This window comes from Manis javanica, chromosome 5 (assembly GCF_040802235.1).
Source record: "Manis javanica isolate MJ-LG chromosome 5, MJ_LKY, whole genome shotgun sequence".
Taxonomy (NCBI): domain Eukaryota; kingdom Metazoa; phylum Chordata; class Mammalia; order Pholidota; family Manidae; genus Manis; species Manis javanica.
The window spans coordinates 64,122,260-64,147,353 of record NC_133160.1 but is presented as its reverse complement, the minus strand read 5'-3'; the positions used below and the strand labels follow the sequence as shown (position 1 = coordinate 64,147,353).

General features: G+C 41.7%; 1 long non-coding RNA gene across 3 annotated transcripts in view; it reads left to right on the top strand.

The window, feature by feature from the left end:
• Window positions 1-12,440: 12,440 nt before the first annotated feature.
• The window catches only part of LOC108388228 (uncharacterized), a 65,252-nt gene continuing 52,598 nt past the window's right edge, over window positions 12,441-25,094 (top strand). The window contains exons 1-2 of one of the 3 annotated variants that reach the window (XR_005055827.2): window positions 12,441-12,656; window positions 13,463-13,569. This is a non-coding gene — a long non-coding RNA (uncharacterized lncRNA). Of the gene's footprint in view, window positions 12,657-12,688; window positions 12,892-13,462; window positions 13,570-13,652; window positions 13,829-25,094 lie in introns of those variants that run through there. The other 2 variants (XR_001851040.3, XR_001851043.3) reach the window with 2 other exon arrangements.

The window sequence follows — 25,094 nt, the reverse complement described above, 5'->3', positions numbered from 1 at the left end:
TACTGCCAGGCTGACTGTTATTGTGGAGCAGGCTGGGAACTAACATTTAAAGTGAGGTCTGAAAGTCCACGCACTATCCAGGAACAAGGTTTTCCAGGCAGAAGGACCAAGCTCTGGATGAGCTTGCTGGGTTCTAGGAACAGAAAGAAGCCAGCGTGGCCAGGGCCTGGTGGCAGTGGGGCTAAGCCTGATAGTCATGACTTTTCTTGCACTGCCACTCCTCGGGTCCTGCTCTATTGCCTCAGACCTGGCCTATTATATAATGCCCCCTCACTTTTCCTGACTTAAACCTCTTTGCATTCCGAGACTAACTTAGCCTTTGGAACTGTCACACTTGTATGCCCGAGTGAAGCACAGGAGTTGAGGAGTTGTTGGCTGACCCCTGGGGGCCCCTGAAGACAAACAGCTCTCCATCTGGGTGTTTGCTCTGTGAGGTTTCCAAGAGGACCTGGGGGGAAATGAGGTCTCTTATTACCCTCCATTGTTTACCCACCTGTGTATTAGTTTTCTATTACTGCTGTAACAAATTACCACACATTTAATGGCTTAAAATGGCACGAATTTATTCTCTTATGTTCTGCAGGTCAGAAGTCTGAAACAAGTCCCACTGGGGTTATCCATATACCAGCAGGGCTGCATTTCTTTCTAGAGGCTCTGGAGGGAATGTGTTTCCTTACTTTTTCCAACTTCTGGAGGCTCACAGCCCTTAGCTTGTAGCCCCTTCCTGTTCTTCCTGCACCTTCTAAGCCAGCAGGGTAGCTTCTTCCAGTCTCTCTCCAAGTTGGATCCCACTTTCTTGTCTCCCACCTTGTGATTACTCTGGGTTTACTCAGATAATCCAGAATAGGATAATCTCACCATCTCAAAGTTAACTCCTTAGTAACCTTATTTTCCCCCTGTCATGTAATATAATGTATTCACGAGTTTTGGGGGTTAGGATGTAGACATCCTTATGGGGTCATTATTTTGCCTACCATACCCTGCTTCTTTGACATTAGGATTTATTAGATATTTGTGGTTCATGGAAACTTCCTGAAAATGGAAAATCCACTTAGACTAAGAGAAGGCCGTTCAGGGGAGTCTGACTGTTTGGGTTCTGTAAACATGGTGAAGCTATGCCCATTGATAGGAGAGGATTGTTAGTTTCTCCTGCAAGAGCAGCTGAATGTGGGAGGGTAGGAACAGCAGTGACAGTTCTTGGATAGAACTAGAAAAGCAGGGAGAATTTCTTTTTCTCATTTATTTTCTATCCAATTGGAGAGCTGGATTGCTGACCTTTAAGGTACCTCCTAACTCTGAGAGTTTACGATCTTCCTGTTTGGTGAGATGGCTTCCAAGAGAGAATACATTGCTGGGAAAGATGGAAATAGAGGGAATCATGTTACACAAGTTCTAATCTCTTGGAAGAGTTATTGTTAACTTTATTTAGAGGACATATTCTGTCTTCTCCAGACTTAGAAATTTATAGGAAAAGAGATACCAGAATGTTCCTCAGTGAAACATTATTTTGTTGTCTTTAACCTCTAAGTCATGTCTACATGCCAAACAAGCTAGTCTTTGGCAGGAAATACATGTAAACTCCTTATTGATCTCCACTGGACAATGAACATATGTCCTAAATTTTTGGAATAGTTCTTGTTCCATATAATTTTATTCTTCTCAACAAAGAATTAAATGTATAACTAAATGCAATATAGTTTTATATCTTGATAAGACTTTTCATACAAATAACTTCATAAATCAGAAACAGGTCCTCTGTTTTATCCATCTTCATTTTTAGTTTGGGCAAAAATAGAATATGGTAGAACTTTTTGCCTGAGTAATTACACTGCTACTAAACATTCCTAGTCTATAGATCTAGAGTCAAAAAAAACTTAAAAATTCCAGGATCTCTGTATAAGCAGCAAGTTGTACCTGGTAATAAATTTACTTTGAAAATAGGTAAAAGAAACACTAAGAATAATGATACCGAATGTGTATTAAACACTTAACGTAATTTAGGCACTGTGCTAAGTGCTCTGCATATAGAGATTTGTTTTGGTGTTAAAAATGAAAACTCCATGACTTAAGTCATGGAGACTTCCTACAAATCATATTCAACAGGGAAGCTGATAAGGCACTTTGAGCTATGTGCCCCAACTATGCAGAAAGCCAGAAGGTGGAGAATTGATATTTGGATTAATTTACTGCCTCCTAATACTGCTTCAACCCTGAGACCTTTTCCTCTAAGCTCTTTAGGGAGAAGGAAAGGCTTTGGAAGGTAGATGGATTTTGATGGTGGGGAGGTGGTTAAGGTGACTTGGATGGGCAGACCAGGGCAACTGAGGTGGGATTACAATGGTGGTCTAGGCACCCTTGAGCTGCAGAGAGAATGGAAAGATCAAGATCCAGGGACCCTGATGTCTGTGGGTGTAGAGTTCTTGCTCTGGCATCTTCTGTGATGAGCACCTGGCTGGTCACTCCGGTCTGCCCCATTCCAGAAAATAGCTCACCATCCACCCAGCCACTCAAACCTAAGCTGGGGGTCAACTGCAATTTTTTTTCCTCCCCAAATCCTACTCTTCAGCAAGTTCCAGGAGTTCTACCTTAAAATACATCTCTAATCTGGGCTCTTCTGTCCATCCCAGTAACTGCCACTTCCCTTGTCCAAAGGTTTATCTGCTTTCTGTCTCCTGAGCTACCCTAACAGCTTCAGAGCCGGCCTCTCTCCTTCCACTCCTGCTTGTCTAAGGTCCCACCCTAAAGCCATCTTTTAAAAACATAAATCAGATTGTGTCTTCTTTCTCCTGCCTAGTCTTCATTAACATCTTTCTACCATACTTAGAATAAAATCCAGTCACTTAACATGGTGCACACGGGCCTGTGTGGGCTGCATCTTGTCCACTTCCCTAAACTCATTTTGTGGCCTCTAAGTTCTTTCCCTCTCAGGGCCAACTTTGCACCTGCCTTCCTTAGATATTTAACCTCACCTCTTCACAAAGGCCCCAAGTAAGCACACTTCCACATGTACCTCTCAAATACTCTATCACATCACCCTGTCAAATTTCTGTATAGCAATTATGCCAATCAATTATTACTTTATTTGCAAGCTTTTTGTTCTTTTATCTGTCCCACTGAAGAGCTGGACCTCATTTTCTAAATCCTCAGAGTCTAGCACAGTGGCTGACAAATTAGAGGTTCATTAAATATTTGTTAACAAAGAAATGAAAGAATGCATCATTATGATTTCTTAAAATACCATGTTCTTAAGCATAGGTGCCTATAGTGGACACATTTTGGAGTATCTGTTTGGCCCATAATAACCTTTTTAACTGGGCAAATTCAGAGGAAATAGCCCTCAGAACCATTTGGTTGAACATGCCCCTGACCTCCAGCTGCAGTGTATCGGACAGCTGACTCAAGCTGGGCCAATCAAAATTACAACCCTGGCGATCTGGAATTAGGGCTGGGAGAAATATGGCACATCCCCATGAGACTGGGACAATCATGACTTCTGCTCTGGGGATCAGAGAATCTGGTGAGCAGAGAAAGAGAAAAGAGACTGAGATGTGCAAAGAGAAAATGTGATACGAGACACAAGGCAGAGTCTGGATTACTTTCCAGGTCCTGATTCCAGTATCTTCCTGCTGCCCAGCTGTCTTCTTGCCCTTGGATTCAGGAAAATATCAGCCGCCTGCCCTTCAAATGCCATGCCATGAGTGAAGCCACTGTGGTGAGGATACCTCACGCAATTTAACCCTTCATGGAAACAAATTTGCCATTAATGTGTTGGCTCTACTTTAGTGCATGCTTCTCATGACCTACTCTTCAGCTAGAAACTGTGTGTAAGTGAGGTTTCTAGAAGAAGCAAGTAGAGAAAAAACAGTGAGACCCCGGCATGTTTGTGGCCATCCCTTCAAAGAAGGGAGGGCTGAGTCAGGCAATGTCTAAAAGGGGAGCGTGTGACTGACAGAAAAGCAAGGGCTGAAACACACAGCTGGGAGCTCTATGGGCCTGACCAGCATTGAGCTGGGTTGCTGGGGACTGCGGGACTTGCACAGTATAAAATGTCTGGTTACAAGATACCGAATTAGAAGCAGCAGAACAAACTTTAGCAGGTGATGGACTATTATGCTGAAATCAGTCTTGGCAATGGAAGACAAAGTTGGCAAAAGTGAAATATTCCCTCAGATCCAAGGGTTTAAAGTATGGTAGGCTGCTCCACTGTAATAGATATCAATGCAGTTTAAGGCCACATGATCCCATCTTAGCCTGACCTCATTACACCTGATACTAATGGAAGACCAAAGTTCAGTAGTCATGGATGGGAATTGCATATTCCTACAATCACCGATTCGAAAGCCCTTTATCAGCAAAGGTGTGGGGGAGAAATATATTGGTTTCCCAGCAGTGCAACCAGCTGTAAAGTATCTCTCAACGAGTCGACCAAGGTGTGAACATCAAAAGCCCAGCAGGAGCTATTTATATTTGAAGATTATTAGGCATTAGCTGCACAGACCAATTGCCTCTGAAAATGGCACCCCTGAGTAGGTACTTATGCGGCAAACCCCAGAACACAGTGACCTCTCCAGAGTAATTTTTACTCTTAGGAGAATCTGCATCTAAGCTTGGAGTGTCATTCCCGCTGCCATGGGTATCTGGACAGGATGGGGAGGGAAAGTGGATTCCAAGGACATGCGAGTCTCGAATATCAGTTACTTTTGTATAGATCAACTGACCACCTGCTACTTCCAAGACTAGCACTTTTTAAACCTGAAGTGAGACTGATAAATACCTATGAGAAAATGCACAAAAATTCCCTGGGCCTCTTAGATCCAGGGAGAGCTCTGTGCCTGTGGCTGCATCCTTGCCCAGCTGGAGTAATGGCCACGAATCTTGACTGGCTCAAGTCTCTTTCCCAAAAGAGCAAGGTTATAAAGCCTAGAGCAGTGTTTCCCAAACTGAACTCAACAGGGTGTGAGTCACGTGTGAGAAGATAAAAGGATTACATGGGCAAGATTTATGAGTACTAAGTTAAATGAGTTAAATTACAATCTGGAAAGCACACATGCAACATTCATGCATACAAAAAATCTATACAAAAACATACATGAAGTACAAAGAATAATAAAACCCCACTCTAATAAATACAGTGACAGTCCCATCAATCCCCTTGGTTGCTTCTTTCTGATTTTGTCCTCTTCTCATCCCAGATAACTAGTTTTCTGAATTTTGTGTTTGTTTTGCTTTGCATAATTGTTCAATATATATATCCTTAAATAGTATATGTATATCCTTAATATATAATATTATATATTATATATCCTTAAATAATAAATACTCTAATAGATAATATATATCCTTAATATCCATAATATACATCCTTAAATAATACATTTGTAAATGTTACATGCTTTTGAATTTTCTTTATATCGATAACACACTGTAGGTGTTCTTCTGGGACTTATTCTTCACTCTATGTCCCTGGCCTTCATGCATGTTGATGTGCACAGTTGTAGTACTTTTTCACTGCTATTATCCTGTCTGATAGATATTATGTTGTTTACAGTGTTCTGCTATCACAAACAGTGGGGTTATGAACTTGCTTACATATGGTTCCTGGAGCACATGTGCAAAAATCTCCCTAGGGTATAAGCTTAGAGAGAGAATTACCCGATGTGAGGGTAGGCACAACTTCAACTTTATAAGGTAAACCAAATTGTGTTCCAAAATGACAGTTGCAGTTTTCATTCCCTCCAGCAGGTTTTAAGAATACATCTCTCCACATCCTCTTCAGCACTTGGTAATGTCAGACTAAATTGAATTTTTTGCCCATCTCGTGATTTTGATTCTTATTTCTCTTGGTATTAGTGAGTTTGATCATATTTTCATGTATTTATTGGTCATTTGAGTTTCCTCTTCTGTAAGTGCTGTCCATGTTCTTGCCCAGTTGCTATTTGTGTTGTCTTTTCCTTATTAATAGGAGTTCTTTATGTATTCTTCATTGTAATTCTTAATGTTTGTAAATTTCTTCTCCCAATTTCTGATTCATGTTACCAATTTCTCCAATTTAAGAAATATTTCTCTACCCAGAGATAATAAAGATATTGTCTTAAATATTCTAAAATTTTGCTTTTCACTTTTAAGTCTCTAATCTCTGTTTTTGTGAATAGATTTCTTTATCTCAGGACTTATCTCAGTCATTAATATGCACTGTGGACCTTTCTGAAGGGAGAGAGAATCCAGCATTTCCCTGCTATTCCATCTTTGTATTTATTTTTTAGAAGCATCTCCAAGGTACCTTGGAACAGATTTTGGGAGCCACTGCTTTGTAAAGTAGAAAAAACTGAGGCCCATATCCTACCTACATTCTTGACAACTTCTGGGGGCCTGCTCTGGATCAATTGCTGGCTATTTCCTCATGATTTGGTTTTCTTATTTTGAAAAAGAAGAACTTATTACTTAAGCTAAAATGTAAAAAACAATAACATAATTAATGTGTATCAAGAACATTAGGTGGAATGAAAATATTAATGTGTAAAAAAGATAAAAATATTACTGCATGAATATTCTCAATTGCTCCTTTTCAGCCCATGCCTCTCAGTGGGGGTGGGAGTGTTGTGTGGAAGATTCCTGCTCCTGGGTTCTCCCCTGGGCTTTGCAGTGCAGGGTCTGGGGGACACTGGGTGGCAGGAAGGCAGAGGCTAAAATGACATATGTACTGAAGAGCTTGAGGAGAAAGGGGTAGTACAAAGGGGTTCAAGACAGACAGACAGACAAGCCTCGAGTCCTGGCTGCTGGAGAGACGTTGGGTGCATAGCTACGAGTGAGTAATTTATAAAGCAAGAGGCTCAAAAACAACCATAGAAAATGAGAGAATTTGAGAGGCAGGACAAGGGAATCAAGTGAAATGGTGCTGAGTTATAAATTAAATCTCTCTTAATGCCCTTGAAGAGGTAAAGGAAATATCAGAATAATCTTAACTTTCAGTTGTTGGATTTCTCTTTGTTGTGTTTCTTTTACTGCAAAATCACCTAAGACTGACAAATTGGAGTCCCAGATATTATTAGATTCTTTCACTCATGATTTTATTTGATCATAAAGAATAATCCAGTGAGGTAGGCAGGTAAAACATTACCTATCCCCATTTAATCTCTGAGAATATTGATTTAGAGAAGTGAAGTGTATGTCTAATGACACAGTGTGAGCGTGGTTAGACAGGAGTCAAATTTAGGACTCATAAATGTAGCATCTGTGTCCTTTCAACATACCATGCAGCATGCACAGAAGACTGACATGTAAGTGCTGCTGGTGAACAATATATACACAAATAGTAACCACCTCCAAATAAAATGGCTATTTTTTATTATTTGGGTTTAATGATCACAATTTCTTAAGAAATGCTATTCAGAGACAACCAGAAAATACCTAAATCTTATGTGATTTAGTGAGATAAGTGCTTAACTCAGTTTTTCTCAAGTTTAACTCACATGATGATGACCCTACTTTTAAACTGAAGGTGCATTTCCATTAGTAACAAAAGTAATGTATGCACAAACTCATAAGCATATAGCTCAAACTTTTCTCAAAATTCCTAAGGAAATGATGGCACAAGGGCAAAAGGAGAGGCAACTTGAAATTTGCATTAAAAATTAAAAATTTAACCATTGCTACAGAAATAAGTCCCTTAACAATTCAATGAGATAGTCTTTATTTGCTGAGGAATGTACTTAACAAGATGGTTGAGTGGCTCTAACTTTTCCATTTCACAAAATATATACATACATTAATGTGTACTCTCATATGGCCCCAAATGGGCCATCTTAAAACTAGAAGTATTATTTTATTTCTTGGTGTTATGAGAATGGTAGTCAAGATATTTCAGGAGGAAATACTTCCAGTGATTATTGTTGTTTCAGTAACATAAAGTCTCTCCTGCTTGTGGCAATTAAGTTTTACCACTTCCCAGATGAAGTCACAGCTTTCTCATTTTTTCAACTGCAGGGCTTTTTTTTTTTCTTTGATAATGCATTGGAAGTCCATTTCCTGTCATAGCACCATCGTGGCTGCCGTGTGTGGTCATTCTGTGCATCATTTCCTCTAGTGAATGGAGTAAACCTGTGAGCATGCACTGCTACAAAATATAAAGTCAGGTCTGTGGTCCGGATGTAATAGCAACAAAAGTGATTAATAGTTTGTTTTAATGAGGTAACTGGGATTTAATAAGTTATTGATTATTTTCAACATCTTACTTAAATGCTTTGGATTGTGAAAAAAAATCTTTCACTCATAGAAGGCAGTATTGATTAGGTATGAATTCATACATCAGGATTCTGGATGCTTCGTTATCTCAAGGCCAGCACATATTACCTGATTAGTATTGATTGTACTATGGGCATCAGTGAATTCTCATGATATCATTTTTAGTCAAGGAAGAATTGTTTAGTGTGACCCTGAAATCACTTTGCAGCAGGCCCAGAGAGTCAGGCTGTTGATGACTCAGAGCAACTGGCCATGGACTTAACTTGTTAAACTGGGTTTAGTTTGTTCCAATGGTTTCAATGTTGTAGTTATGCTTAGAAGATGTTCCCTTATGATATATTTTTACTTCATTTTTCTTATACAGTTTCCTCTGCTTGGTTATTTTTTCTCTTATTTTCTGCTTGGCAAACTTCTATTCACCCTTCAGGACCCAAATTAAAAGTCATCTTCTCTGTGATCTTGGTCTTGAGTCTCTTAGAAAGATACTGTCTCCTGGGTCCTTTTACCACCCTTAATTGTGCATAACTCTTCAATACAGAGTGATAAATGCCAGTAATTATGTATTTATATCCACTTCATAGTAAACCATGAATTTCTTTTGGACAGGGCTGTATATTGTCTCTTATGACTTGTCTGACCCTGATAATCCCCAGTATTTCAGAAGAAGCTACATGGTTGGCAATGTGTAAATGCTTGCTGCTGTTGCACATAGGATGGATATTTCCTTTTAACACTCAGAGTCTGAAACTTCTGGTCTCACAGGATTGCAATGGGCTTACACTGCTTTGAAATTGGAGGTTACAGGTACGGCTGTGCCGAGGACCTTCATTACTCCCACTATCACCACTGCACATGGAGTGATTGTATGGATCACATACAATCTGTGCTAAACACTTTAAATACAAAAGCTCATTAATTTCTCACTATGGAGCAAGATTACAGTTACATTCTCCATTTCAGAAATAAAGAACATGAGTTTTAATTTTCCCAAGGTTACATCACTACTGAAGGGTGAAGCTGGGAGTCAAATGCAGGTCTCTTTGATTCCAAAGCACATGTCTATAGGGGGACTTGAGGCACTCTGAGAAATGCCTATCCAAATCAGGAACCTCAAATTCCACCCCTGAGATGAAGTATTTGTTAACTAAGGAATATACATCATTTTTTTTACATAATACTATTGCACACTTAATAGACCACAGAATAGTGTAAACATAACTTTTATATGAACTGGGAAACCAAAAAATTCGTGTGGCTCACTTTATTGTGAAGCCTGCTCTATCACAGTGGTCTGGAGCCAAAGTGGAGTGTCTCCAGGTGCCTCTGTGTCAGCCTCCTGTTGCTGCCGTTTACAAATTACACAGGTTTAGTAGCCTAAGCACAAATCTGCATTTGTATAGTTCCGGAGATCAGAAGTCTGGAAAGGTGTCTTCGGACTAGAATCAAGGTGTCAGCAAGATTGTGCTCCTTCTGGATGTTGGAGGGAAGAACAGTTTCCTTGCCCTTTCCAGCGTTTAGAGGCCACCTGCATTCCTTAGTTTGTGGCCCCTTCCTCCATCTTCAAAGCGAGTGCTGTGGTATTTTCCAGTCTCTCTCTGACTCCAACTCTGACCCTCACTTTCCTGCTCTCTCTTTCATTTGTTAAGGGCCCCTATGATTACACTAGACCACCTAGATAATCCAGGGCACTCTTCCCAGCTCAAAATCCTCCCTACTATCTGCAGAGTCCCTTTGCTATGGAGGATGCCATATTTACCAGTTCTGGAGGCTGTCTTTGGTGTGCATTATTCTGCCTGCCACAGGTGTGCTAGCATGGAAAGTAGAGAGCAGGAGACTGGGCCTCAGTCTTGGTGCTCCCACTGAGGACCTATGTGCCACTGAGGAGCTATGTACCTATCTGGGCCACTGCTTCATTGTGGAGTCTTCTTCTAAATGCTGGGAGGCATGGCTCTGGCTCAGTTAATGCCAGACCTGTTCTAACCACCTGCAGATGACACCATAACATTTGTTTAATGCTACTTCTGAACATGTCATTAGTCCTTCTAATGGTGTTTCTGCAGGTTTTCAGTTGATTTCTACTTAACCATCCTATGTTTACTTACACCTTGCCTACAGAGCATGTAAATTTTCAGTTTCTCATTTTAAATAGGGGGCTCCAATTCTGTAGCATAGCTGATGCATTAAATATCCACAGCCAAATTGCTTAACGCCCAGGTTTTTTATCCCCTTCAAATTAAAGCTTTTAAAACACCCAGACTTCATGCTGGCTGAATGACACACACAAACTTTCTGCCGGTTTTTGGGGGCAGGCGATACTGGTTCCTGTCAAGTTCTAAATCTGGATGCTTTTTTATAGTGGAGCAACTGAAAGGAATTTCTGCCTTATGATATATAACTACTACTTATTATAGACTGATCCATTTTGCAGCAAGGAGGTGGAAGGCAGGGGACTGGAGGAAGAACAAAATCCAATCTTAGACCTGAAAGAAAGTAACCTTCTAGCTGCCTTTCCACAACAGCAGCATAAGCTTCTTTATGGTGGCATCATTTCACAGTGACCTGCCACACTGCTCTAATTTTCCTGGTGTCACTCATGCAGGTTTAAAAAAATGACTGGTTTTATGGCTTTTATTTGGGAATTTGTCAAGGTGTAACATTTGTGGAAACCTTGAAGCAGTGGCCCGATAGTCCATAATTTGGTGTTTAAAAGGGATGTTGGTGGGTAACCTGCTTGGGCCCACGGGTGCCTATAGTGATCACATCCTTATTATGCCTTGTGGGGAAATCTCCATAACTTCTTTTACGCTACAGTAAACCTTTGCTGTCAGAAAAGCCCATTCCAGGTTCCCGAGGACTTCTGGCTTCCTGAGATGGGAGAAAAGCCATTCAAGCTCCATGATCAGGTAGATCCTTAAACCTAATTCCCATGAAATGTACTTCGGGTGTCAGTAAACCCAGACTCAGGTCAGCATATTCTGGCGATCTGGATTTATACACTTTTTTTTTATGACTCGCAGTCTGGAAATGAAAAGCAGTGGACTCTGAATCCTCTCTCTCACTCTCTTAAGGTTCGCAAAGCCCCTCACAGATGTTTTTAAAAGCCTCACTTTTGAGGACTGTTTTGGTCTCCTGCCATTGTGTGTACTTTTAGGTGTAATGAAAACTGGTGCCTCCCAAGCTCTCCTAAGAGGGAAGGCATCTACTCTCGTGGTGAGCTTGCTCGTTCTCGCCCAGCCAGAACACACGGGTCAGCGAGGTCATGTGCAAACCCACGCTCGCACGCACACCTGCTTCAACCCAGCTCCGTTCTCTCCTAGTTGCCTGGGTCGGCCTCTGTCTGCTGTAAACCTGCTGGTGTTTATCACAGTTGGCGTTTCTGCCCGTCGGTGTGTCTCAGCGTAGCGGTGCTTATTGGAGCAGTGGGCGATTTTTCTGAAGTGACCTCCGCCAGGCGAGAGATTCATGGTGGCGTTTGCTTTCATTATGTATCGAGGCTGCCTTGTGAGCTCGCTGCGCCACAGTCAGAGAAAGAGCAGAACGCTTCCCAGAATAAGCCTCCGGTATTATCTTTGAACATATGTTCTTGATTAAATGAGAAGAGAAAAGTCTCTTCGTTTTTCTCATTTGGAGGTTAAAGTGGAGGGTTTGTCTAAAAACAGATTGCAGTAAATTGCGGGTTTATTTGAACAGTATGTCAACATTATTTACTCATGGAAAAAAAAAAATCTCAAATTGATAGGTTTCTTTTAATTACCTCATCCTGAAAGCTGCTCTCAACAAACAGCAAATATTTCAGAAGCCATTTGGAGAAGTCTGGAAATGTTGAATGACTGGAAACCTGCCGAGAATAATACCTTTGAAAATATTTCCATAGTTCCAAGTATAAGAAAACTTGATTAGGAAACAGCTTGTCTCTGAGCAAACTGGATACTGCCTTCTGTGATCTTGCTGGCCTCCTCAGACAAGATGGCTTGCAAGATTATTGCCTAATACTGATCACACCACCCTGAAAAACAGGTTACCTTTCTTGACATAGACTCAGGCCAGAAATGACCTTGTTTAACTTCACTATAATAATAATATCTTCCTCTTGGGTTCTGTCCAGCAAACACAAATGCTAAATACAAGTAGGTTCAGTAATTGGGTGAGCTCTGGGAAAGTCCAAAGAGCTCTTCTAGCAAATCCAGGCCCAAACACATTTTACTCAATAATGTCCTTGGCTTGATTGCTTATTCCTGACTAGATGAAAAGATCTAAGAGACACGGCCATTCCCAGGGCCCATACCTGTTGGGGAGGAGGGAGTAGCTGAGGGAAAGAGGACAAAGACTCATATGCAAGCCAAGGACCCTTTTCTGACTTCGTTTTCAAAACTGCTTGTGGTGTTTGCTTTCTCATGTGTGCGTGCACACGTACGGTATGTATGTTTGTGTTGAACGGATGACAGAGTGGTGGTGGGAGGGTCTATAAGCAAAAGATTGGGGTGGATCTGGGTTTGCAGTCCTTGGGCACACCCCATACTTTGGGTAACCTTCGGTAGCAGCGTGTATTGAGTTACGTCTCAGGAAGCCTACCAGCTGAGCACCTCACTGGGAGTATTTTGTCTGAAACGGGCCTGTGCAGGGCTGACCTCAGGACTCCTCTGTGTGCAGGTACAGTTGTTTGCCTATGAAGTAGTACAGTTAAATTCTGAAATCTCTACCAGTGGTAAATCACTGCCTGACACCCACTGCCCAGCATGAAGTGGGGGTCTCCAGGGGCGTGAAGGGCACTGCTAGGGGCACTTGTCCTCATGGGGAATCCCGGCCCTGGATACGTGTGCAATTGCCAGTAGCCTGAGCCTCGGAGATGCTCCTGTGGCTGCCCAGACCTCTCAGGACCTTTGGATTTGTATGGAGGAGGTGGACAAAAGAAACTTGCCAGGGCAATGCTCCCAGTTACACCAATAAAAATTACTTTTTAAGAAGTTTGAAAGAAACTTTATTCTTTTCTACCCTTGCAACTGTTTCCCTCCACATATCATGTGAAGTCCAGAAGCCTTTGCCGTGGAAACCAGTTCAGAGATGGAAGATGTAATTCTAGTCCCAACTCCAACACTTAATAACTCCATGACCTTGGGCAAGGGACTTAACCCCTCTAACACTGCAGTTTTCTCATCTGTAGAGTATTGATGTTGGAATCGATTCCTTCCAGCTGTAACAACAAATGATTTTTAATCCTTAGATTTCTGTTTACTAGTCCATTCACTTAACCTATCAATGGACGTGCCATTTACACTTCGAGAAGAAAGAAAAATATCATCCTCTAACAACATTTGACCACAAGTTAAGGTAAGAGTGATGCCAAGTGCTCTAATACAGCCTGAAAGAGGGAGTTGACAGGCACAGAATGTGGCTGCTTGCCACACCCCTGCTTACGTGAGTCACCACAGACGAGCTCTTTAGCTGAGTTCACTAAATGGGGCTTCATGCTAATGTGACCTTGGCCACTGACTCAGTTCCTGCTCCATCCGGCTAAGGTCCTGTCTCCTGTTCTGTCCTGGCAACCACTTTAAAATGTGTGCTGTGACTCATCAAGGGCCCCTAAAAAGTATGTAGAAGGGTCAATACCAATTTCTTATTAATAGGGAAAATAATCCCAACATACATGAAACAGTGTCATATGCTTGATAGAAAGCAGCATTGTGTAATAATGGAATTTGCAATGTTTTTGATTAGTGATGCATTTTGAGGACTGGTAATTATAATTTATACATTGTTATTTCTTTATAATTTAAAAGTTTTCAGCCTTTCAAACTGTAATCTCTTTATATCTTTGGGGTAACTTTGGGGTTGGGGAAAAGAAGGAAAGTTTCCACCTTCTTTTTAGAATAAATACCAGTCGTAACTTTGGAGCTAATATATAGAAATGCATTTTATAATTTTTTTTAATCAACCAATATATTCCCTACATGGAGATTATCCTAAGTCATATAACATTATAATTATCAGTGAGTCTGAGTAGGACCTAAATACTGTGATACTGCTGTCTGCTATTCGGAGGACTGTTTTATGCTTGTTAAGGAAAGAATTTATAGGTACATATGTGAGTCTGTGGTTTTCTAGGAGTTTGAATTCTAGCCTGGCCTGTATATCTAAGTGCTTCAATGCCATTGACTTGACAGACAAAAGGTTGTGGTGATTTTGGGGGATCACCCTTGTTGGTTTTTAAGAAGGTTAATTTAATCTGGATTCTCCTGTCATTTCTGTATTTCACTTTGGCTTCCCTTTCTGTTCCCACAAACAAAAAATCCTACCGGGCTCGAATTCCAGCTTGATTTTAGGAATTATAGCCAGCTTTGTTTGCAACTAACACTGCAACAATTCTGATAAAAGAATTTAAGCTAAGAAATTTAATTACTATGAATTACAAAATCCTAGGATTTGCCCCTATTCCACACTCTCTTATTTAAGAGCTAAAAAAAAAGGGATAAATGTCACTTCTACATGCAAATACTAAATTCAAAGCCTCCAAATAATTCCACAGTACAATATGAATGGGTTAATGTTCCTTCAGCAATTTAACCTCTGTCAGTGTCTCATGCTGAGGGTTTGCTGGTCATTGTTGTGATATTTTAGGTCTGAACATGACTTTCCTGTGCCAAACTTACTAGCCAGCTCTTCCCCATCCTCCTGTACATGTGCATAAAGGAACCTGCAAGACCTCTTGGTTTCAAAGCTGATCCATCAGGACTTAGCAGTGCAGGAAACCGCTGCACCTTGGGAGGGACCCCCAGGTGTCCTGGCCGGTGTCTGTTCCCATGACGCCCCCTTCCCTGGGGTTTCTTACTAGGCTGTTGTCACAATGTTGATCCCTGTGGGATACTCCCTTTCCAACACAGCTCAGGCCCAGGGCAGACCCAATTATCTCCTTAATTTTTCCAAGCACACAGCATAACTGTGACCACACTGGAACTTTTAAACACAATTTTTAGGAAGCAGAGACTTTGGGATAACCAAAGGGAGATAATCTAAGTGTAATATAAAAACAGATGATCTGGTTTCTCAATCTGCAGGATTCAGCTCCTGCCCTGCTTGTACCTCCTACGGAGGAAATCCTCAATCCCTACCACCTGGTGGGGGCCTCAGGCCAAGTCCCAGAAAGAGATGAGTGTTCCCTCCCCACCCATCTCATGATCTTTTTTCTAGCCAGGGACCCTTTTACTTGAATGAGCGATAGTAGGAATGTCCACCTCCGTGGGGCCTTATTCTGTGGCTTTACAAAATGAGTGCACCTGGATTGGCCCAGCAGCCCCCATGAGACATACAAGAGGATGAGGGGTGTCAGTGTTCAGGCATTACAGGAAAGCCAGGATCAAACCCCACATGCTCACTTATGATGATTCTTACACTTTTTGTATTTACAACATACTTGCAAATATTAGGAATTTTGTCAGTCCACTTGAAGAAATTGAAAATTAGCAAGTCAGCAGTAATTATGAAACAACCACTTGTATGATACGACAGCTGGTACTCGTTCCACTTCATCACTTTGCTTCTGTGAAACAGAACAGTGTGTTGATCTGACTTACTCTCTTCAGGCCCCTAAAGGCAAAGTTCTCCCTTTTGGTCTGGTTTATTGTTTTGGTTTAATGGTACCACCACCTTATGTCCCACTCCCAGCAAGTTGTCCATTTGTTCCACATCATGTTCCTTATGCCCACTGAGCTCCATGGGCCATCCAATGGACATCACAGTAATAGCCTCCATACTCCTATGTAGCCAAAATTCACATTGTTCAAAATCTATGAGCACACTTACGAAGCTTTCTCTGATGTACACAGTACCACAGGACTCTGGTTGGCAATCACTGTCCTACTTTATTAGGGTGATTTGAACAAGATTAGAACTTCTATACTGCATATTTTTGACTAATCTTGTTACATAAACTTGCTTTTAGTATACATGTAATAAGTATGTGAAAAGATATTTGCATTTACATTTCCTACATATGTGTGAATTCAGGTGTATGCATATGTTTTAAATAAACAATATGGCAAGGAATACTGGCTAAAATACAAAAGATCTGTATATGACTTTTTCAGTATGGGCCCTTGGGTTTTGTGGTGTTGTGATTACTTCAAAATGAATGGAAATGTTTTGGTATGAATTTCCTGTTCCTGGGAAACTACATGGTTGAAAAACTCTCTTTTTCCTCTTAAGAACTCTCCGTGTGCCAAAGTAAGAAACCCTTGAAAGGATTGCTCGAGCTTCCCCCTACATCTCCTCAATCCCAAAGGCTAATAATTTTTTAAAATGAAGAAACGGAAAAGCACTTGTCACTAAACTTCTTAGCACCTTAAAACAGCCAGAATGCATTGCATACAACTATGTCACGTTTGGACTTACACCAGCCATGAAAATACTCCCTCTTTATTCAGGAAGTAAATTGCATACTCATCACGAACAATATTCAGAAAAATGGTTTCCTTTTTGCTTTGTCTGAACTACTTACACATCAGTTTTAACAATGCTCTGAGTCCATAAACATTTTCTTCAGCTTGCCAAGCTTCACCAACTTCTCTGCTCATTTGCTGGAGTGGCTGTACTGCATCGGTTGGCTGTTAAGAGGGCAAGACCACTGAATCTTAGACTTGGAAGGCACACTGACATGGGTTATGAAATGCCCTGATTTTATAAAAGGAGCTTGAAGCTCAGAGAGACTGACTGGCTTGTTGGAGCCCTCACACCAGTCTGTAAGAGACTAGCAGCTAGACTTCCTCAGTTGATTTAAGCTGCACTTTTTGTGAAGCTCTCTGAACACTACCAGGTGCCCTGTAAATGTAAGCTATCTATGAAAGGCTGATGAAATCGCTGTTGCACTCACTCATTTATCAAAAATGCAGAATCCACCAAAAGTTTGTCTGCTTCTAATGAAAGTTTCAAGGTAAAGAGGACCCCTTTCCTTCAGCTAGCCCCCATCTGACTTACTTCTGAAACAGCTGAGAAAATACAAGATACCTTGGGCCTCATTACTTAAACCCTTAAGAATTTAAAGTTTGTAGTAACCTAGATGTCAACACATAATTCTTATGGAATAATAACTCCAGAATAACCATTTGTTTTCAAAATGATAAATACTTGTAAGAAGAATTTTGTCTAAGATCAGTAGTTCAGAAAATGAAAGATTTTATTAAAATGGCTTCATATCCTAGGTTCAGCATCTAATTCTACAAAGAAAAGAAAATACAGTGTTCATGACACATTGCTAAGTAGCATGCGGAGGCCCGCTGATTTGTGATGGCTTTCATTCACATTCATCTTAATTTTTGTCCTTCCTTTGCATATGGGCTGGAGTTGTTTGATATTGTGGTTATACAAAAGTGACAAAATGATCCACTCCCTGAGTTCTATGACTAGCTTTCACAGTTTGCTGTTCTGTTGAACCTGTCAGTTACGTATTGCCCTTTCTCCCAGTGTATCCAAATGATTGAAGTTCAAAAATGCATTACTTTCTCAATAGAGTTAGAAATCCCCGAGAAACAGAGACAGTTTAGCAGAGCCACTTTCTTTATGACAAAGATCCCCAGAAAGCACCTTTTGCACTAACTGGTTATATCAGATATCTTTTCAAGTATGTTTCCTATGGATACAATTTGGGCCATGGTATCTACAAGTCTATGTAAAAAACATGAACCATGGGATGTGCTTTTAATTTGTTTGGAGGCCAGATTTCTTTAGTTCCTTGTCCCATGCTGATTTACAGGCTTCTACATGGAATCTCACCCAAGTTTATGCACAATAATTTGAAACAACTATGGAGCAGAGTCAGGCTGCCTACCTTCTGGGTGAGAGTAACTTATTTGTTGAATGGCCAGCATTCCCTGGAATTTATTCTTCTCCTGTCATTGCCTGAAAACATGCTCTTGGATCTCCTTTCCCCATGCATAGCTTTCCAGCCACTTTCAGGTGCAATATTAAGGTTCACTCAAGTCTCCCTGCACCCGTATTTGGCATAACCCACAGTTTCAGTGACCCCAGGAGGGAAAGGAAGCCTGGTCTTTTCTTCCACTTGTTCTTTTTCTTTCATTTGCTGCTTCTGATTCTCTTTTCTTTCTCTCTGCAGAGCCAGGGAAGAGGGATTGGAGACTGGGTAGAAGTGTCTCTTACCCATCAGTGTTGTTATAATTTCACTTCTCTACCTTTGGAGTTTTTCAGAGTCCTTGACACTGACTGACTGTGACCCCTAGCAGTATACCTACAGCTAGCATCTCCTTGTGCCATGGGTAATCTTCAGTCTAATTGCTCCAGCCCACAATCAGTTCTTGGGCCACTGTCAGCACCTGCCTGCAGAGTAACTCTGCCTTTTACATCTGTGCCCCCATGTGCTGCTTCTGTTTGGCTTTGCTTTCCCAACCTCGGTGGGAGGCTTTCCCTTATTTGATTTGAGTCTAGCTGTGTAATTGGATTGTTTCATGCAGAATCTGGTGGTTGTAGGGTCCTTCAGTGTATCAGTTCTGCCTGGGGAAGCAGAAGTTGGACCTTTGAGTTTGGGAAGCTTTGCCAGTATTCAGATAGGGAATAAGGTAACCATTTCCCTTCATTGTGGGCTTGCCTGTCCCTACATGTGTACCTCTTGGAGAAATGGTGCCAAAGACCTCTCTGTTGGTACATGGGCCCTTCTAAGAATCTGTTTCAGAATGTCTAGTCTTATAGTCTGAATGGGATGGTAATTGCTGGACTGATTTTTCCATGTTTTATTAAGACTTAAAAAAAAATTTTGTGTGAGTGCTAGCACTTACTATCCCCAGCTTTGGAGCTTTAGCCATAATTCTGAGACAGTAGGAAATGCCACATCTTATGCTGTTACTCAGTGCATGATTGAGCCCTAGAGTTTTTAGATCATAGTTCTTAGTGTCATTCAGGAACTCTAAATACCACTTAAACCAGTAAATCCCAGCCTCCCTGAGGACCTGAACTCTAACATCAGTTGAGGTGTCTGGTGAGAACTTTGGTTGGTAAAACTGGTTATATGTTTATATGTTTGATTTGACTTTTCTGGTGCCCTCTTACAAGGTATATTTATACTATGACCGCCATGGCTTATTTGGGATCTTCAACATAATTTCTAGAAAAGGAAAAAGTCAGACCAGTCCATCCTACAGTGTTTCACCTTGAGTTTGGACTTCTCTCAGACAAGCTTCATGTCACAGATGCTTTATGGTAACAACACTGGAAAAGGGGACATGAATGGGAAAAGCTCATGGGAAGATAGGATAATGGTTACCATAGCCATTAGGCAAAGCTGCTGGTTTGTAAAGGTTTAGCAAAATCCCCCACCCAGAGATTCCCCAGAAGTATCACAGAAGCCTTAGAAGCTTCAGCAGCTTCAGAATACATTGAGCTGAATCACAGAGCCCTGGTTACCACTCAAGCATTGAGCATTAGAAAATTTTGAACTCTGGTAAGTTTTCTAAATACAGATCTCTGTGAGTGAGATTCGGCATGTCTGTCATCCTAATTTTCTGAGTACTCAGGTTCTCTCCACAGCCATATTTTTATGCTGTGCAGTCCTCTGGCCTTAACACATTGGATTATGGTGGATAATTTGACTCTGTATAGACTTGATCTTTCTTTCAATAATTTGGGATTGGCACCAAGAAATATATATTCTGTACTTGTGGCAGAAATGTAGGTAATATGAACTCAGGAACTGTGCATGGAGAAGCATGAAAGAAAGAAAAGAGAGATACTTCCTTGTCTCCTGAAGGTTTTCTGATTTCCAGAGTGCAACACATCTTCTAGTATCCTCCCTTAATGAATTTTTCTTTTGGGCAAGAGATAGCTCAAGTTAATGTCTCTTATTTAAAATGAAGACCCTCTAGTTTTATAGTATTTCTTTCAGTAATTTATGTGAACTCTATAAACACAAATTTTATAAACAAACATTTACGTGGTGAGATGAGGGGGAATGAGGGGAGGGGGAGAGGGTGCTGCATTGTTCAAGGTTTTGAGTTGCAAACAACAGACTCCACTGTGGAGTCAGTCTAAACAGAAAATAATACATTAAAGAGTATCACACAGTTAATAGACCCATTGAAGGGAACCAGGCTTGTTAGTTACATTACTAAGAACAAATCAGCAAAGTACAACACATCTAAAATTGTCCAGTTACACCATGGGATTGTTTTTAGAGGTGCCTCAATGTTAGGGACCAATGGCAAAAATGATTCCACAGCCAATGCAGGAAAAGCCAAAGGCTGCTTATACCATATTTATTGGAAAAACCTGTCTCATTGAGGGTTTAGCTACTGCCTTAAATTATTTCCACCTCCAAATTTGTGGTTCCATGTGAACCTGAAAGTTGTTCACAGAGGTTTTAGTAGAACAGCGAATCTGCAGAGACCTAGGGAGAAGACAAGGAAATCGCAAGGGTAGAGGACACATACCTGGGGGCGAATGGTGGGGACCCCAGAGTCCAACACTGGGTTCCAGCATAAACCCCTTAAGACCAACGAAGAGTAACCACCCCTTGGTGGACACCAGCAGAGGGCACTCAGAGACCAGACCAGACCAACAAAAACTTCCTAGCCAAAGACCAATGTTCCCACTTTCACTTCCATCCCTCCCTAGAGGCCATCTTGGGAAGGAGGGGGTAGAAAAGAGCCACCTTGAAGGGTTTGGAAGAATCAGCACTGATAGGGGGTTTAACTTTGAATTGATCAAATATTTATCTTAAAGGAAGTAAATTAAGCTGAAAGAGATTTCCCTGAAAGCAAAAGAGACTGAGGTTGAAATAAAAAAAAAAAATATCTATCCTACTGAGTGGGAAGGGGACCCCATAGCAACTTGAAATCCTTAATAGTAAGTAAGAGAAAACTACATTTTTTGCACATCTGAGTTGTAATGTTTACATTTCAGCCTCCCTGAACGCAAATTGGAAATCTGTAAGTCCTTTTGGAGCAGCATTTGGTGGTTTGGAAATGGCTTGGTAGCATGTTGAGAGTTGGGAAAGGACAAAGAAAATCCTTTCCTTTTCGTCAGCGCTGATGTTGGCATTACAAGGATTCCTAGGTTTCTGGGGGGTCTAGAGAAGACCAGGAGCCTGCTCAGCAGGTTGAAGGACTCAGTGCCAAAGCTGGGGGAGTACACAGTTGAGTTGGAGAGTGGACACACCTCCACAGCCTCCTCGGTTCCAGCAGGCTGCAGAAGAGGTGCCCTGTGGGCCATTTAAAACCACTCTCATGGCATGAGAAGCCAGCTACTAGACACTGCCAGGGCCGGAGACCAGCCAGGTAAAGAAGCCGACAGAGAACAGGCCATGGGCTTCCCACCTACACACTCTCAGTAGTAACGTCCACCAGATGCCAAGACACTGGCAGGGCCACAAGGGCCCCTCTTCCATAGACACGAGGATGTGGCTGAGCCTGCACCCAAAAGATTGACTGTATCTGAAAGAGATTGTTTAAACCTGACACGAGTAGGTCATTTTAGTTGGCAATTTTTAAATTTTATTTCTCACAGTTTAGCGTAGGAACAAACAGCATGGACACTGGAGTCAGATGACCCAGGCTCCAGTCTGCTCCATTTGTGAGTTATGGGGCCCTGGGCGAATAACTCGATTCTCTGACATTGGCTGCTCCTTTGCAAAAGGGGGATCCTACTAGCAGTACTTCTAGGGTGTGTGAGGATTAAATGGTTTTTGTATCTCAGGTCCTTCGAAGAGTGCCTGGCATGCGCAGCCGGACCAGTAAGGATGGTGATTCATGAGGAAGTAAGAATCTGTTAGAGAAACTTTAAAAAAATGTTCCATACTTACTCCTTCTCATCCATGCTGTGTAAATTTTGGACCCCACCATAGACAGGCACCTGGCTTCAACAGTCGCACCTACCACAGCAGCCCCTGGGGGTGGTCTGTGAAAGGTCCTGCTTCCTCCAGAGGCTGAGCTTAGCAACATGAGCTGCAGAAGTCAGCTGTCTGTGCCCACACACCCCTCCTTCGGGGACCTCTGCCTTAGCAGGCAGGCCTTTTCAGCCCAGAGACAGCAGGCGGCTCCTCGGCCGTGGCCTGCCTGCCTGTTTCAGCGGCTCTTCTTTTATCTTCCACAACTAGGTAGAGTTGCTCTCTGAATTTTTATGGTACTTCAGGATGAGAGAGGCTATTGTTACCAGAAGAAATTTTACATGTATTGTTCATTCCTTTGAACAGAGGTTTGTTGTTATTTTTAAATTCTAAATCTCTGGGGCCATGAGAGTTTCAGGAGAACGATACCTTCAATGCATGGAGTGGATCTGTGCTATTACAAAGTGGGAGAACCCTGCTGTCCATTGCCTGTGTTAGAGCCTGGCGCTAACAAAACTCAGGTCAGGCTTCTGTCTTGCATGGACTGAGGCTAACTGCGTGCCCTTGCTGCCTTGTGACAGACTCTCAGAAGCCCCCTGGAATTATACAGATATTTACTCCTTGAGGAGCTCGGGCAGACAGGTGAGGAACCATTTGCTGAGCACTTGTCACATGCCAGCATCGTCCCAGGGACTCTGCATTAGACACTACATTAGTGTCCAGGGGCTGTGAGAATGAATTTCCACAAATTTGGTGGCTTAAATTAATAGAATTTGGTTCTCTCACAGTTTTGGATGCTGGAAGTCTGAAATTAAGGTGTGGATAGGGCTGCACTCTGTCAAATGGCTCTTGGGGAGAATCTTCCTCTCTGGTTCTTTGGCTTGTGGCCGTATCTCTCCAATCTCTGCCTCTGTGTTCTCCTCATCTGTCCCTTGAAAGGACACTTGTCATTGGATTTAGGATCCACCCAGAAAATCCAGGAAGTGCTTGTCTCAGGAACCTTAATTATATTTGCAAAGATCCTTTTTACGAATAAGGACACACTCCCAGGTTCTGGGGATTGGGACACGGCTATAACTTGTGGGGGGACCCATCACTCTGTCCATTATAGATACCTCTGAAATTCTCATAATTATACTCGGAAAACATTATGGTCTCAAAACTCAGAAATTTTTAAGTTGCTCAGGGTCACACCCCTTGGAAGTGACAGAGCTGATTTAAATGCAGGACTGCCTGGTTTCAAAGCAGTTGTTCTTTCTACTCGATTACAATAATACATGATTACAACTGCTATTTACCAAATACCAGCCATTATCAGATGTATTAGGAATATTGTTTCTAACTTTATAACAATCCTACAAATGAGGTCTTTTTAGTCACAATTGCTGGAGGGGGATGCGGAAGCTCAGATGAGTTAAGGCTCCAGGTCACACACATAACAAGTGGCTAAGCAGAGATTTGAAATCAAAGGCAAAGCAAGTCAAATGCTGCTAGAGAATCTTCAGAGCACTGGGAAAACCTACAAACAGTGGGTTAGCAGCATGATGTTTAGTAGATGAAGGCTTGGCTAAATCCCTTAGAAGGGCATTAAAATTCCTGAAACATTTGGGATCAGTTTAACCCTGTCTCGGGCAGTGTGTTTTAGGTAGTTTCCACACTGTGAGTGGAGCAGAGGTTTGAGGCATTTTCTCCTTTTCCCAGCCCTTAAGCCCGTCTTGGCTGTCAGCTTCTAGCCAGGCTTTGACTTTGGTCCATTAAAGTGGACTGTCTCTGACTCTACAGAAAGCACAGGAACTTCACTTTGGAAAGCATCGAGCATTTCAGTTCTGTCTCATACAGTTCATAGAACAGTCCCTGAGGTCGGCAGCGTCAGTATCATTACCTTCATTTTACGTTAAGGAGACTGAGTTTTGAAGTGAGTTGTTACTGGTTATTTGCTTCACAGGGAGGCAGACCAACTTGAGGTTTGACTGTCTGACCATAATTCTAATTCCTCTTCCGGTGGACCAGGCCTGTTTTAGATTAGGGGAAAAAAAGTCCAAGTAAAAAATGAGGATAAATTTGGCTAACATCAGCTTTTGGTAGTTTTTTTTAAAGAGTAGGAAAAAGGTCTTTTCCTCTTCAGTCTTGAGGGTGAGCTCTTGTATTTTACACTGACACTCAGAAATGACTTGCAATTGAGAATTTTTTCTTAAGGACAGAGGGCTCTTTTGTGACCTTATTTTCTTCACAGTTATAAACAAGGGGGCTAAGTGTGCTCCATTATGTCCAGATTGGTGTTTATAATCCCATCCTCAGATGATAAATGTTGCTTCATGATGTTGAATAAGATAGTATGTAGTTCTGAACCCTTCTTCCAAAGGTGGGGCCGTACTTGCTAAGCCTTTATGATAGTGAATCATAGAATTGGAATGAAAGAGATGTAATACTTAAATCTGACTAACTCAGGTAATATACAGAAATATCTTTAATGAATGAGTCTCCACTTTTGAGAGGGAGGTGACTCTTTAAGTAATGTTGCAGAGAAAATAATTTAACCCAAGGAACATGATTGTGTACCAAAAGAATTATTCCTTAAGTGTGGTATGATGAATGTCCCTCTCTTCTTGTGAATCATTATTTCCAACATACCGCTTACGTATATATCATGGCCACTGCCTACCTCTAGGACCTTCAGATACTCAGATAGCATTCCCCGATACTCCCCCACCCAACAAAGTTCCACTGACTGAGACTGACCAGCCACTTGTCTTGCATGTCTTGCAATCCCCCTGACTCCTCACCTCTCAACTACACACACACACACACACACACACACACACACACATGCCAAACAACACTCATCTGGAGTTTCTAGTCTCCCTGTCCCTTCCACACTTGGAAGAAAGACTGTATGTCAGGATGTGGGGGTCTGGTATCCCTAGTAGTTGGAGAGGTTACTTGATGTAACTTGGAAATGTGAGGGAGTTAATTTCCAGTGGGACAAATTTTGACCAACCAGGAACAGGCAGTGGGAGGTAGCTGGTAAGATAAA